Raw genomic sequence first — 16,308 nt, 5'->3', positions numbered from 1 at the left:
GTTCTTGATTTGGCTCAGTCTTCATAATGCTATTCCTACGGCAGAGTTTCGTTTGGGTCGTGGTTTAGCTTTATCTAGCACTTGTCATCGATGTCAGAATGGTTTTGAATCAATTCTTCATTGTCTTCGGGAGTGCCCTAGTGCCAAGGAGGTCTGGAACCTTTTAGGCCTGTATTCAGATAACTCGAATTTACATGATTGGCTCTATAGAGGTGCAAGGAGTGAAAATATTTTTCTTTTCTTTTCGACCATATGGTGGATTTGGAGAAGCAGGAATCATGACTTATTTAATATAGATGATTCATGGAGTGCTAGTAAAGTGGTGAGTTTGATTCGTAGTTCAGTAAGGGAGTTTCACACTATTTTTGCTATGCATCAATCTCTGTCTCCTCCTTCACTTTGTTTGCATTGGGTTCCACCTCCAGTTTATTCTGTTAAATTGAATTGTGATGCTAGTTGGTTTCCTCCTTCTGGCTATGCTGGTTTTGGTTGTATCATTCGTAATCCTGATGGATGTTGGTTGAAAGGTTGCACTGGGAAAGTCGAAGTGTGCAGTGTTCTTTTTGCTGAATTGTATGCAATTTGGAGAGGCTTACTTCTTGCTTGGGAGAGTGGATTTCGTGAGGTTATTTGTGAAACAGACTGTTTAGAAGCTCTTTTCTTGGTAAATCAAAGAATGCTTGGTAAGGATATTCCGGAATGGGATTTGGCAAAGCATATACAGGAGGTTATGAATTGGAATTGGAGAGTCTCTATTCTTTTAATTCAGAGGACTGCAAATAGTGTTGCAGATTGTATGGCTAAAGCAGCTGCTTCTGTCGAGGACATTCACTCGAATTGGAGCCAACCATGGAGTGAGCTTCAACATCTAATAGATTTAGATATGACCCTAGCCAATTAATTTGGTTTTGTCTCTTTTTTTTCTTTTTTTTCTATTTAGTCACTAAAAAAAAATATTTTAAATTTTTACACGTAACTGTTTATTTCTCGTAAAACCTTATTTCAAGTTTAAATCAATCCAATTCGAATTATTTTGTATGTACTCTTTTTTTAGTTCTAATTCAAATATGTTAGTTTTTAAGAAAATAATGTTTTCCATGTTGATATATATTTTTTTTACGAAAATATTGTAACGTTATATATAAAAATTGTCTTGCTCGCACGTATCTCGAACATAGTTGTCAGAACCGAATCGGTGATTGAACCGATCACACTACTAGATTACTGGGTCATTGGTTCAACCGGTGAGTCACTGGTTGAACCGGTTAACCCAGTCCTATGCAAATAAAAAATAAAAAATAGTAAAAAAATTTAAAGTTAAAATTTAAAATACATATTTTTACTAATATTTTAAGAATATTCAACTATTCTAAAATAATATGAAACATAAATAATAAGTATTTTGTTAATTTTATTCTATCATAAATATTTTATTTTGTTTTTATATTAAAATAATAATTATTTTCAAATTTTAATAATTTATTAATAAATTTATATCTATTATACTATTATATACTACAAGTATTTATTAAAAAAAATAAGTAAATTTATAATTATTGTTAAATAAAAATATCATTAATTTAAAAATAAATGAGTTTATAACTAAAAATTAAAATAAATTAAATAGAAGTAAATATATTTGATAAAAGATATCTATATATATAATAATTTGTAAACATATTAACCAAAATTGTGATAACCTGATGGCTGTGACTTGCTCTTTTTTCATTGAGGAAGGGGTTCGAACCCCATCCCACCCATTTTAAAAAATCTAGTTTCCAGCGGTTCGGTTAGATCGGTTTTTAACGGTTCGGTTTTCAAAATGACGTCGCATTAAGCAAACCGAATCACTTGTAATGCCAATTTTTTATCGGACCGATTCAACCAACTGGTCTAATCCAATTTTAAAAACCATGGGTCAAATAGGAGGCCAAGGTAAATCTAATACAAGAAAGGTTGGATCTTGTACTAGTGAATATAAAGTGGCTGACCATATATCCCTCTTTAGTGGTTATTAGGCTTGTGGAAAATGGATCGGGTCCTATTCCTTTCTTATTAGAAAACACCCCACAAATGGAAGCTATAAAGAGAAGGTTTAAATTCTAAGCAAGATGGTGTGAGAACAAAAAAGCCATAGAAGTCATTAAAGAAGCTTGGAGCATTAATTTTAGTGGATCAACGATGTATATACTAGTCCAGAAAATCAAGACATGCAGACACGAATTGGTTTAATGACAATGCTCTAGTAAATATAATTCAAAGAAGGTTATAGAAGAATTGCAATAGGAATTAGGATTGTTGAGAGAAGTTGAGAGTGTTGAGGGTTGGAAATTAAAGAGTTGGAGAAAAATTGGAGGAAGCGGTCATCCAAAAAGAGAAGTGTTGACGAGAAAAATTTAGAATTTGGTGGCTCAAAAAAGGGGACCGAAACACCCAAAATTTTGACCAGAAGTTAAAAATGAGAACAAACCGAAACAAGATTTGGAGGATAGTTTGGGAGAACGGTGAAGTTGCTAGCTCAAGAGCTGAAATTAGTGCAGCGGCAAAATCATACTTTATAGATCTGTTCTCCTCCACTTGTCATGGAGACTTAGAAAACCTCTTCACATACTGAGTCGAAAGTGACAGCTAACATGAATTGAAATCTCCAACGGCTAATTACTATGGCAAAAGTGAAAAAAGCTACTTTCAGTATCAACTTAGAGAGTGCTCCGGGTGATGATAAAATAATTGTGAAATTCTTTCAGTACTATTGGAATTTAGTTGGAAGGTTGTTTTCAGAGCTATCCACAATTTTTTTGCAAGAGGTAGAATATTGAGAAGTTTTAATAACACCCACATTTACCTCATTCCAAATATTTCAAGTGCGAGTAATATGACATAAATAAGACCTATTAGTTTATTTTCAATTGTTTACAAGATTATTTTTAAAGTGTTGGTGCATAGAATGCAACATGATGAATAAAGTGATCAGTTTAACCCAAAATGCCTTCATTAAAGAAGATTTATTTCTGATAATATCCTAGTTGCACACGAATGCATGCATTATCTCAAGAATAAAAAAAAAAGGGATTTGGTAATAAAATGACGATCAAACTAGACATGAGCAAGACTTATGATATGGTAGAATGAAAGCTTCTATAGCTCATGATGGAAAAACTTGGATTTGACATTAGATGGTTTAATTGGATTCACGAGTTAGTTTCAACTATTTCTTACTCAGTCATTGTGGAAGGACAACTCTATTATTTTTTTGGGCTAAGTAGAGGTATCTGATAGGGTGATTTTCTATCTTCATATTTATTCCTGATTTGCGCAAAAGATTTTTTTTTTTTGTTATACAAGACAGAACAAAACAACATTTTTACAAGAATCTAAGTATCTAAAAAATATTTCAAAATAAATCATCTATTTTTTGCATATGATTCTATCATATTCTGTAAAATTAATATTGAAAATTGCGAAGAGATACTAAAAATTTTTTAGAGAATTATAGGATAAATAATTTTTTAAAAAAATTATGGATTTTTAATTTAAATGTTGTAATGTTAATTTAAATTTTGAATTTGAAACATCAAATATTAAATGTAAAATAGAAATTTATTTTTGTGAAAAAAAATATTCTTGTTTAATTATTTAATTTATTTTTTTAAATCCCAAATAAATTTTTTGAATTTTACCCGCCAAAAGACCTATAAATATATCCTAAAGGCTAAATCACTAATGTCAATTCTACTATAAAAAAGGAGAAATTCTTCTTTAGCTGATAAAGAGACGACGTGGAAAAAACACCCTGTGAATACGTGTTACGTTGTTCTCTGAACGAAAGCACATTCTGACTAAAAGCAGAAGATGCAGACGATACCACATGAGAAAATTAATTAGATCAGTATAATTTTCTGTTAATGATTATGATTATGATTATGATTATATTTTTTGGCTTTTTTATTTTGGGATCATTAACCTTTATTGTTATTTAGTAGAAATAGGTCAAATTTTACTCTTAACAGATATAGTCTATCATGTAGTTAATTGGCTTGGCTTTAATTTACAGTTTATTATAATTTTTTTTTAAAATATTAAACCTGACCTGTTTTTCAGTTTAGCCTGATCCGAATTCTGTTAAAAAGTTTATTAATTTTTTTTAAATAAAAAAATTATTTAAAAAAATTATTTTTTTAATAAAAATATTTATATGTAATATATCATATTTAATATTTATAAAAAATTTTAAATTTTAAAAATATTTAAAATATACAAAGATATTTATAATAAAATATAATAAATTTAAAATATTTTATAATTTTATTAATAATAAAAAATTATTTATATATTTAATTATATTTTAATTAAGTTTAACAAACTAATAATATTAATTAGTGAATTTAAATTTGATCTATTAATATATTAAAATTTTATAATAATTTGAGTTTCAAATACAGATTAGACCGTCGGTTCTTGACAAATTGTGTGACCTATTTCCATTCTTAGGTGTGAGCTATTTTGTTTTTTGTTTTTTGTTTATTGCAAACTTGGGTAATTGATCTTCAATTTTTACTCATTCGACATAGTATGAATTATATATATATTTTTTAACACAATTGTTAACAAGTAGCAGAGCCTATATCTCCGTCCGAGGAACAGATGCATCTTCTACTTCCTTTGTAGTTTGAACCATTACTCGTGAATTTTAAAATCATTTTTCATTCTCCTAATTTTAAAATCATTTTCCCTTCTCATCATTATTATTATTATTATTATTATTATTATTATTATTATTATTATTATTATTATTATTATTATTTGTTCCGGTTTAGTCCAACTGGTGCATTGTTCGACTCAACCCGTGCAACCGACCCAGTGGGACTCATACACCAGAGTTGCAACCCAGACACCTGCTCCCTGGCAGCCAGCTATGCGACAGCTGTAAAAGGAAGCTTCCAGGAAAGGGACCTCTCTTGGGAGACCCGTCCTACTGACAGAGTATATATGGGGATGACCCTACCCCTCCCCCACGGTACGTCACTACCTCATTTACTCTCACTATCATCTGTACCATTTCTGACTTGAACGTCAGAGTGTCATTGCAGGTCATGAAGTCTATGTCCTCATCCTCCGGGCCCAGATCAAGGCTGGTTCCTACCATCACATCCCTAGAGCTCCACCGACCCGACCGGAAGCCGAAGACCCGGACATTGGTGCCGTCTGTGGGGACTGGCCTGAATGGACTTTCTGTTGGGTCCTATGGAGGCAGATGACGGAGGCGAACCACGCGGAGGAGAGATGGCTACCCGAACTGGTAGGGTAGCCTTTGTGGCTTCTTCCCGTGAACGCACAAGACCACCCCCCCCCCCCGGCGACGACCTGAGCTCCCCTCGTGCTCTCAGGAGAGGCGCCCCTTTGGAGGAACGGGGAGCGACAGCGCCAGAATAATGCAAGAGCTGCACCAGAGGGTGCAGAATCTAGAGCGAGAGCTAGCAAGCAGAGAGGGCTATCAACTAGCTCCGGGGCAAGACCATTCCCGGTCTCCCCAGAGGAGGGGGTCTAGAGGGAGAATCCCCCGAAGGGACCATTCCAGACACACCCCGACCCCCCGATCAGAATCAGAAAGCCAAGGGGAAAGCATGGAGTTGCCGAGAAGGCAGCGAGATCCCATCATCTACACTCGAGCTCCAGTGATACGCACCGGGGAGGAAACCCGGGAAGACAACTCAAGGAGACGGCAACACCCTATAATCATGGGGGCAACCCCTTTCCACCACTCCATCCTTGAGGTCCGGCTACCGAAACACTTCGATAAGCCAATGAACATGAGGTATGATGGGACTCAAGACCCCCAAGAACATCTAACGGCCTTCGAGGCCAGGATGAATTTGGAAGGGGTGGGTGATGAAGTAAGATGTCGCGCCTTCCCCGTAACATTAGCGGGGCCGGCAATCTGCTGGTTCAACGCTCTCTCGCAGGGCTCCGTGACAACCTTTGCTGACATAACCCGCACATTCCTGGCTCAGTTCACCGCACGCATCAAAGCGAAGCACCCTCAACTTGTTAGGGGTGACGCAGAGGAGTGGGGAACTGATGCGTGAGCATCTTGTCTATCTTTTCCTAGTGAATTTACATCTAATTTGTTGAGTTTAATTCAGAATTAATTAGATTTTAGCCACTATGGATGCTATTTTGAGTTTTGTGCAATTTTATTTATTTTAGGTAGCATTCGGATGGATTTGATGAAGTTTCTGCAGAGAAAGAGAAGAAACCAAAGAGATGACCAGCGAAGACCGACGCGGACGCATGGCTCATGCGATCGCGCGAAATGGAGAGATCGCAATGACGCGATCGTGTGCCTGACGCGAACGCGTGGATTGGAATCTGCGCAAACCACGCGAACGCGTAGACGTCGCAGACGCGTCACATGCGCCACGTGCAGAAAACGCAGAAAAACGCTGGGGGCGATTTCTGGGCTGTTTTAACTCAGTTTTCAGCCCAGAAAATACAGATTAGAAGCTGCAGAATGGACAGAACAAGTGGTCTCCACCCATCAATTGAAGACTTGTTAATTAATTCTAATTTAAATTCAAATATTATCTTTTAGGAAAAGAGATGATTATTTTTAATTTTAGATAATTAGATTTTTAATTTATTAGGATTAAATATAAAAGGAATGCCAACAGAGTTATTCCAGAACAACATTATTTCATTCCCATTTACAATCCTAATTTTCTACTCTGAATCATGAGCAACTAATCCTCCATTGTTAAGGTTAGGAGCTCTGTCTATTTGTATGGATTGATTTTATTACTTTTTCTATTTTAATTCATGTATGGATTTATGATTTAAGAATTGTTTTCGCTCTTCATCTTATGAATTTAGGTGGAACGGAAGTATGACCCTCTTTCTATTTGAGTTCTTGTAAAACTTAGAAAAGCTCTTTACTTGCACAACAGCTTGAAAACATATTCTCTTAAATTTTAATTATCTGAATTTAACAGGATATGTGACATATAATCCTTTTATTTCTTGGGTAATTAGAGTTTTTGTGGCATATAAACTAGAAATTGATTATCACCCTCTAATTGGAATTAATTGACCAAGGAATTGGCAGTTAATGAATTTTAGAGGAGACTAGGAAGGTCTAAGGAATTAGGGTCTAGTCACATACATTTTGCCATAAATTAAATCTTCCATAATTAGAATTGTTAGTAAGAAAAGTCAATCCAAAATATAGATAACTCTGAAATCTTAACTGTTTTCTTCCATATTTTCTTCCCAATTTATTTATTTGTCTTCCTTCAATATTCTTTATATTGTTTAATGTTTTTATTATTGCCCAAACATTATTTTCTGTTTGTCTAACTAAGCCTATCAAACACTATTGTTGCTTAATCCATCAATCATCGTGGGATCGACCCTTACTCACATAAGGTATTACTTGGTACGACCCAGTGCACTTGCCGGTTAGTAGTGTGGGTTGTAAAAACCGCATAAAATTTTTGGCGCCGTTGCCGGGGATTGATAGTGATTGACAACTACCAGTTGTTTGGTTGCTTAGATTAGGCGTTTTATTTTTAATTTTATTTAAATTTTGTTTTTATTATTTTCGAAAAAACATATTTTTATCTCTTTACACAAGTTACCTCACTGGGAATTCTCTACACTTTGACATAGAGATTCCCATCTTTTCTTGTTTTTTGCTTGTTTATGCGCAGGAACAGAGACAAAGAACATCTCTTAGACTTTGATCCTGAACCTGAAAGGACTTTCAGGCGACGTTTACAACAGGCAAGACTTTATAAGGCTGCAGAATTCACTATGGATCCTAATAATGCTGATAATGCCAATGTGGCAAATCCTAATGTGAATGAGCAACAAAGGAGAGTACTTGGCTCTTACTCTGCTCCTACTGCAGATCTGTATGGAAAAAGCATTGTGGTGCCTCCTATAGCTGCAAACAACTTTGAATTAAAACCACAACTGGTCACCCTGGTGCAACAAAACTGCTAGTATCATGGTCTTCTCCACGAAGATCCAAATCAATTAATTTCAAATTTTTTGCAGATTTGTGATACTGTGAAGACAAACGGAGTGAACCCAGATGTGTACAAACTAATGCTCTTCCCGTTTGCTCTGAAAGATGGAGCAAAACTATGGTTAGGTTCCCAACCCAAGGAGAGCTTGGATACTTGGAACAAGGTAGTCACTGAGTTTCTGACTAAATTTTTCCTACCAAAGAAGCTGACTAAGCTTAGGGTGGCGGTTTAGACCTTCAAGCAAATGGAAGGCGAATCTCTTTATGAAGCTTGGGAGAGATACAAGCTACTGACTAGGCAATGCCCTCCAGACATGTTCTCCAAATGGACCCAACTAGATATCTTTTATGAAGGCTTGGGTGAAATGTCCAAGATGTGCCTAGATAACTCTGCAGGAGGTTCATTGCACAAGAAGAAGACACCGGAGGAGACTATTGAGATTATTGAATTGGTTGCTAGCAATCAATACTTATACTCATCTAACAGGAATCCTGTGAACTCTGAGGCACCTCAGAAAAAAGGGTGTCATGGAAGTAGAGACTCTTAATGCTCTTCTTGCTCAGAACAAGCTTATGTCTCAGCAAATAAGTCTACTTACTCAACATATGGGTGGCATGCAAGTCTCAGTTATCAACACCCAAAATCCCCCTCAAGAAGCCTCTTATGACATGACAGGTAATTTTGTGCAGAATGATAATTATGATTATGCTCAATCTTCTTCTGAACAGGTCAATTACATAGGGAGTGCTCCTAGAAATCCCAACAATGATCCCTATTCTAAGACCTACAATCAAGGGTGGAGGAATCACCCAAATTTTGGGTGGAGAGACCAATCTCAGAGACCTCAGAATTTCAACAATAATTCTCAAGGCGGCTTCCAACAGAATAATTACAATAACCGCCAATTTCAGGCTCAACAACAACAACCACCTTATCAGGCAAACTCTAAATCCCAAGAAAATTCTAATTGGGAGATGATGATGAGTTTCGTGTAGGAAACCAGAGCCTCCATTTGAAACTTGGAAATGCAAATGGGCCAAATAAGCAAGCAATTACCTGAGAGGTCTGCAAGCACATTTTCAGGTGATACAGTGGTGAACCCAAGAGAAGACTGCAAGGTTATTCAGTTGAGAAGTGGTAAGGTAACTGGTTCTGAGACCAAGGCCAATGAAGAATTAGTTGAAAAAGAAGCTCCAGAGGAGAAGAAGGAAGAAGTAGAGCACACACCTCCTAAGCGTGCAGACAACCCTTTCCCTGATTCTCTTGACACTTATCCTACCTTGCCAAAGGCTCCTGAATACAAGCCAAAAATGCCATACCCTCAGAGGCTTCAGAAGGCTTCCAAAGAAAAACAATTTTCTAAATTTTTAGATGTCTTCAAAAAGCTATAGATCAACATTCCTTTTGCAAAGGCTCTTGAGCAAATGCCTCTCTATGCTAAATTTATGAAAGAATTGTTGACCCATAAGATGAATTGGAAGGAACAAGAGACAGTGGTGTTAACCAAGGAATGCAGTGCCATTATTCAACACAACCTTCCTGAGAAGATGCCAGATCTAGGGAGCTTTGTAATTCCTTGCACCATTGGTGATGTCACCATTCAGAGAGCTTTATGTGACCTTGGAGCTAGCATCAATTTAATGCCACTTTCTGTGATGAAAAAGCTTCAAATTGAGGAGGTAAAACCCACTCGTATTTCTCTTCAACTTGCTGATCTCTCTATTAAATTACCTGTAGGTGTTGTTGAGGATTTGCTTGTTAAAGTAGGACCATTCATTTTCCCTGTTGATTTTGTTATATTAGACATGGAAGAGGAGGTAAAATCCTCTATTATACTTGGTAGATCCTTTTTAGCTACAGGTAGAACTCTGATTGATGTGCAAAACGGTGAATTAACCCTGAGGGTCAATGAAGAATAGGTGGTTCTTCATTATTTTGAAGCTCTCAAGCACCCTAATGATTCTAAAGGGTGTATGAGAATAGATGTTATTGAACCACTTGTTCAAGAGGTACTGAAAGTTGAGGTGCTGGACGACATTCTGGATCCCACTTCTGAATATGAATTGGTTGAAGTTGATGATTCACCATCCCAGAAGGATATGGTTCACACGCCTAAAGCAGAGGAGGAACCCCCCAAAATTGAGCTCAAATCCTTACCTCCTCTGAAATATGTGTTCTTCGGTAAGAATGACTTATATCCAGTGATTATTAGCTCTTCCCTGAAGTCTGAAGAGGAAGAGGCGCTTATTTCAGTGCTCAGGATCCATAAAACAGCTTTTGGGTGGACCATTAGTGACTTAAAGGGGATTAGTCCAACCAAGTGTATGCACAAGATCCTCCTTAAAGATGATGCTAAACCAGTTGTGCAACCACAAAGGAGACTTAATCCAACCATGAAAGAGGTGGTCCAAAAAGAGATAATGAAACTATGGAAAGCAAGAATTATTTACCCTATTTCTGACAGTCCTTGGGTAAGTCCTGTGCAGGTAGTTCCCAAGAAAGGAGGGATGACAGTGATCAAGAATGAAAAGAATGAGCTTATTCCTGCAAGAACAGTCATAGGCTGGAGAATGTGTATAGGCTACAGAAGGCTCAACACTGCCACAAGGAAGGATCATTTCCCCCTACCTTTCATTGATCAGATGCTTGAGAGGTTAGCTAGTCATGCATTTTATTGTTTCCTAGATGGATATTCTGGATATAATCAAATTGCAGTGGACCCTCAAGATCAGGAGAAGACAGCATTCACATGCCCCTTTGGAGTATTTGCCTACAGAAGAATGCCTTTTGGACTTTGCAATGCTCCAGCAACTTTTCAAAGGTGTATGCTTTTAATTTTTTCTAATATGGTTGAAAAGTTTATTGAGGTATTTATGGATGACTTTTCTGTTTTTGGTAATTCTTTTGAATCCTGCCTTAAGCATTTATCTCTTGTCTTGAAACGATGTCAAGAATCAAACCTTATTTTAAATTGGGAAAAATGTCATTTTATGGTTATAGAAGGTATTGTTCTTGGACACCTGATCTCAAGTAAGGGAATTGAGGTTGATAGAGCAAAGGTGGAGGTAATTGAAAAATTACCACCACCAACTAATGTTAAGGCAGTCAGGAGTTTCTTGAGTCATGCAGGATTTTATAGAAGATTTATAAAAGATTTTTCAAAAATTGTTAAACCTCTAAGCAACCTGTTGGTTGCTGATGTTCCTTTTGTCTTTGATTCTGATTGTTTGCATGCTTTTGAAACTCTAAAATCAAACCTTACCTCTGCTCCCATTATAGCTCCCCCTGACTGGGATCTACCATTTGAATTAATGTGTGATGCTAGTGACTTTGCTATAGGAGCTGTTTTAGGACAGAGGCATGGTAAGCTTGTACATGTCATTTATTATGCCAGCCATGTGTTAAATGATGTCCAAAAGAATTACACAACTAAAGAAAAGGAATTATTAGCTGTTGTGTATGCTGTTGATAAGTTTAGGTCCTATTTACTTGGTTCTAAGGTTATTATTTATACTGACCATGCTGCTTTGAAGTATCTTCTAACCAAACAGGATTCTAAACCAAGATTAATCAGATGGGTGTTGCTCCTTCAGGAGTTTGATATTGAGATAAAAGGCAGGAAAAGGGTCAGAAAATCAAGTAGCTGACCATCTCTCCAGAATTGAGCCTAAAGCAGGAGTACAACCACCCGCAGCTGTGACTGAGACATTTCCAGACAAATAATTGTTCCTCATTCAGCAGGCACCATGGTTTGCAGACATTGCAAATTATAAGGCCATGAATTTTATCCCAAGGGAGTACAGTAGGCAACAAGTGAAGAAGCTATTGACTGATGCAAATTACTACATTTGGGAGGAACCATACCTTTTTAAAAGGTGTTCAGATGGAATCATCCGAAGATGTGTCCCAGATGAAGAAAAATAGCAGATTCTTTGGCACTGTCATGGTTCCGAGTATGGAGGCCACTTTGGTGGTGAAAGGACAGCTACAAAGGTCCTTCAGAGCGGGTTTCTACTAGCCGACTCTCTTCAAGGACTCAAGAGCATTTGTGAAGCACTGTGGCAGATGTGAAAAAGCTGTAAATCTTCCTGTAAACCATAAAATGCCACAATAGGGGATTCTTGAGGTTGAGTTGTTTGATGTGTGGGGTATTGATTTCATGGGACCTTTTCCACCCTCACATTCAAACAACTATATTCTAGTGGCAGTTGACTATGTGTCCAAGTGGGTGGAAGCTGTGGCTTTGCCCACCAATGATACCAAAGTGGTAATGAGCTTTCTTCAGAGATATATCTTTAGCCGGTTTGGTGTCCCAAGGACACTCATTAGTGATGGAGGAAGCCATTTCTGCAACAGATAGCTGGACTCTCTTTTGCAGAGATATGGAGTCCGTCATAAAGTGGCAACCCCCTATCACCCTCAGACAAGTGGACAGGTTGAAGTTTCCAACAGGAAACTTAAGAGGATTCTAGAGAAGACCGTCAGTGTTTCAAGAAAGGACTGGTCTAGGAAGCTTGATGATGCTCTCTGGGCATACCGGACAGCGTATAAGACTCCCATTGGCATGTCCCCTTACCAGTTGGTCTATGGCAAAGCCTGTCACTTGCCAGTTGAGATGGAGCATAAAGCTTACTGGGCAATCAGGTACCTGAACCTTGATTCAGAAGCTGCAGGAATTAAGTGAATGCTTCGGTTGAATGAGCTTGATGAATTCAAATACTCAGCCTATGACAATGCCAAGCTCTATAAGGAGAGAAATAAGATATTGCATGACAAGAAGATAGCCATTAGAGTCTTTGAGCTAGGACAGAGAGTGCTTCTGTATAATTCAAGGCTCAAATTCTTTCCCGGGAAGCTGAAATCTCGGTGGTCAGGACCATTTGTAGTTACCAGAGATTCACCATATGGTCATGTGGAAATACAGGAAGAGAATTATGACAGGAAATTCACAGTGAATGGCCAGAAGTTGAAGCACTATCTTGGAGGCGAGATTGATCGCCAGAGGTCCACTCATCTGCTGAACTAGCAGAACTGACCGTCAAGCTAGTGACGTTAAAGAAGCGCTTGTCGGGAGGCAACCCGATAATTTCGTATCCTTAGTTATTTTTTGTAGTAGTAGTTTTCCTACCTATTTGATTCCATTGAGTTCTTGCTAATTTTCTGATCATGCAGCTATCTTAAAACAGGAGCCGGATACTAACCTAAAAAAAAAATTAAAATTACAGAGAGTTGCGAGGGAGTGGCGCTGGAATAGTGCCTTTGGCACAAATTGATCCACGCGACCGCGTCGCTGACGCGTCCGCGTCATGTAGGAAAACTGCCTCCCACGCGTCCGCGTCGCTCACGCAAACGCGTGACCTCAAAATCGACGTAAATAATGGTGTATGGCAGTAAGTTTAGCTGGAGTAGCACTGGAACCATGCTAGGAGCACAATTCACTCCACGCGTCCGCGTCGTTTTTCAATATAGGCCATCCACGCGACCGCATCACCCACAATTTTGGCAGATTGGGTTTTTAACCAGAAAGTCGTGCTGGCACGTGGCTGCCTTCGCGCGAATTGCACAAAAAATAGGGCACGCGGACGCGTGCATGATGCGATCGCATCACTTTAATAGCGCGCTAACCGCGCAAACGCGTGACCCACGCGTCCGCGTTGCTTGCGCCACACTAGTTCCGCCCAGTCTTCTTTCTCTCTCTCCCACTCCTAATTTTCTCTTATTATTTTATCCTCTTCTTTTTCTTTCTTCATAATAACTTATATCTTTCTATTTTCAGTTCTTCTTTGCTTAAGGACAAGGAAACCTTTAAGTTTGGTGTTGACGCTTCGCTTAAAGGTTTTCTGTTTATTCCTATGGCACCAAAAGGGAGGTGAATCATCTTCACTGAGGAGCACAACCTGAAGAATAAAACGACCGCTAGGATAACTAAGATGGTTGAGTTCCTTTCATTTTTTATTCCTCCCCTCTTTTTCTATGATATGTTCCGGCTTTCTGCTATTTTGCTTTGTTTGTTGCATGATCCTTTATTAGTTAGAATCCTAGGACTAGTTTAGTATTCTTTTAATTGCTTTAATTCCGAAAAGATGTTTCATGTACCACTTACTGAACTTGAATCTAAAAAAGAAAAGAAAAGAAGTGATGTATTGCATGGAAAATTGAGTTAATTTTAAGAATAGTCTTATTTACTTAAATGTGGTGGTATTAATTGTAATTCTGAATGCATGACATGAACAGTGCATATTTGAATTTGAATCAGAGAATGTTGAGGTACAAGAAACAGGAATTTAGAGAATTATTATGGCTTCTCTGAAATAAACAAAAATTTAATCCTTGAAGCAAAAAGAAACAGCAAACATATATATATATATATATATATATATATATATATATATATATATATATTAATAAATAAAAGCAAGGTCCAAGGCTCTGAGCATCAATGACTAGGGAGGTCAAACATGATTAAAAGCTCAAAGAGTTGTTTCCCTAGTCATATGCTTGTGGTGTGATTGTGTCAAGTAATTCTTGAGACAGAACACTTAAAGTCGAGATCAATTGCATTCAACAAGAGTATGCCAAAGGCTTTGAGCACCACTATCTGGGAGTAACTGAAAGAAAAATCAGAACTCAAAGAGAGTTCCCCAGTTAAGTGCTTGTGGTGTTTCTGTGTCAAGTCACTCTTGAGACAAAACATTTAAAGTCACGGCTAGGCTCAAGGTGCAAAGCACTAAAGAAAAATAAATTAAAGTAAATTTTGCTGTGTTCAAGGATTAAACTGAAAAATAAAAGATCAGAGAATTTATAATATTATATGGATTCTAATTCCGAATGACAATAACATTCTTCTGATTCAAAGGAAAGTGAGATGCCAAAACTATTCAGGATTACAGTTATAAACCCCACTATAAAAAGAGACACGAGCTTAATCGAACTCTCATTCTCATGCAAATTCACATCCTAAGCCTATATTAGTTTTGGTTGCTTGAGGACAAGCAACAGTTCAAGTTTGGTGTTGTGATGCGTGAACATCTTGTCTATCTTTTCCTAGTGAATTTGCATCTAATTTGTTGAGTTTAATTCAGAATTAATTAGATTTTAGCCACTATGGATGCTATTTTGAGTTTTGTGCAATTTTATTTATTTTAGGTAGCATTCGGATGGATTTGATGAAGTTTCTGCAGAGAAAGAGAAGAAACCAAAGAGATGACCAGCGAAGACCGACGCGGACGCGTGGCTCACGCGATCACGCAGAATGGAGAGATCGCAATGACGCGATCGCGTGCTTGACACGAACGCGTAGACTGGAATCTGCGCAAACCACGCGAACGCGTAGACGACGCGGACGCGTCACATGCGCCACGTGCAGAAAATGCAAAAAAACGCTGGGGGTAATTTCTGGGTTGTTTTAACTCAGTTTTCAGCCCAGAAAACACAGATTAGAAGTTGTAGAATGGACAGAACAAGTGGTCTCCACCCATCAACTGAAGACTTGTTAAATAATTCTAATTTAAATTCAAATCTTATCTTTTAGGAAATGAGATGATTATTTTTAATTTTAGATAATTAGATTTTTAATTTATTAGGATTAAATATAAAAGGAATGCCAACAGGGTTATTCCAGAACAACATTATTCCATTCCAATTTACAATCCTAATTTTCTACTCTGAATCATGAGCAACTAATCCTCCATTATTAAAGTTAGGAGCTCTGTCTATTTGTATGGATTGATTTTATTACTTTTTCTATTTTAATTCATGTATAGATTTATGATTTAAGAATTGTTTTCGCTCTTCATCTTATGAATTTGGGTGGAACGGAAGTATGACCCTCTTTCTATTTGAGTTCTTATAAAACTTAGAACAGCTCTTTACTTGAACAACAGCTTGAAAACATATTCTCTTAAATTTTAATTATCTGAATTTAACAGGATACATGACATATAATCCGTTTATTTCTTGGGTAATTAGAGTTTTTGTGGCATATAAACTAGAAATTGATTATCACCCTCTAATTGGAATTAATTGACCAAGGAATTGGTAGTTAATGAATTTTAGAGGAGACTAGAAAGGTCTAAGAAATTAGGGTCTAGTCACATACAGTTTGCCATAAATTAAATCTTGCATAATTAGAATAGTTAGTAAGAAAAGTCAATCCAAAAAATAGATAACTCTAAAATCTTAATTGTTTTCTTCCATATTTTCTTCCCAATTTATTTACTTACCTTCCTTCAATATTCTTTATATTGTTTAATATCTTTATTATTGCACAAACATTATTTTC

Source organism: Arachis ipaensis, chromosome B7 (assembly GCF_059453495.1).
Source record: "Arachis ipaensis isolate K30076 ecotype BB chromosome B7, ASM5945349v1, whole genome shotgun sequence".
Taxonomy (NCBI): Eukaryota; Viridiplantae; Streptophyta; class Magnoliopsida; order Fabales; family Fabaceae; genus Arachis; species Arachis ipaensis.
Note: the sequence above shows the minus strand (reverse complement) of the source record.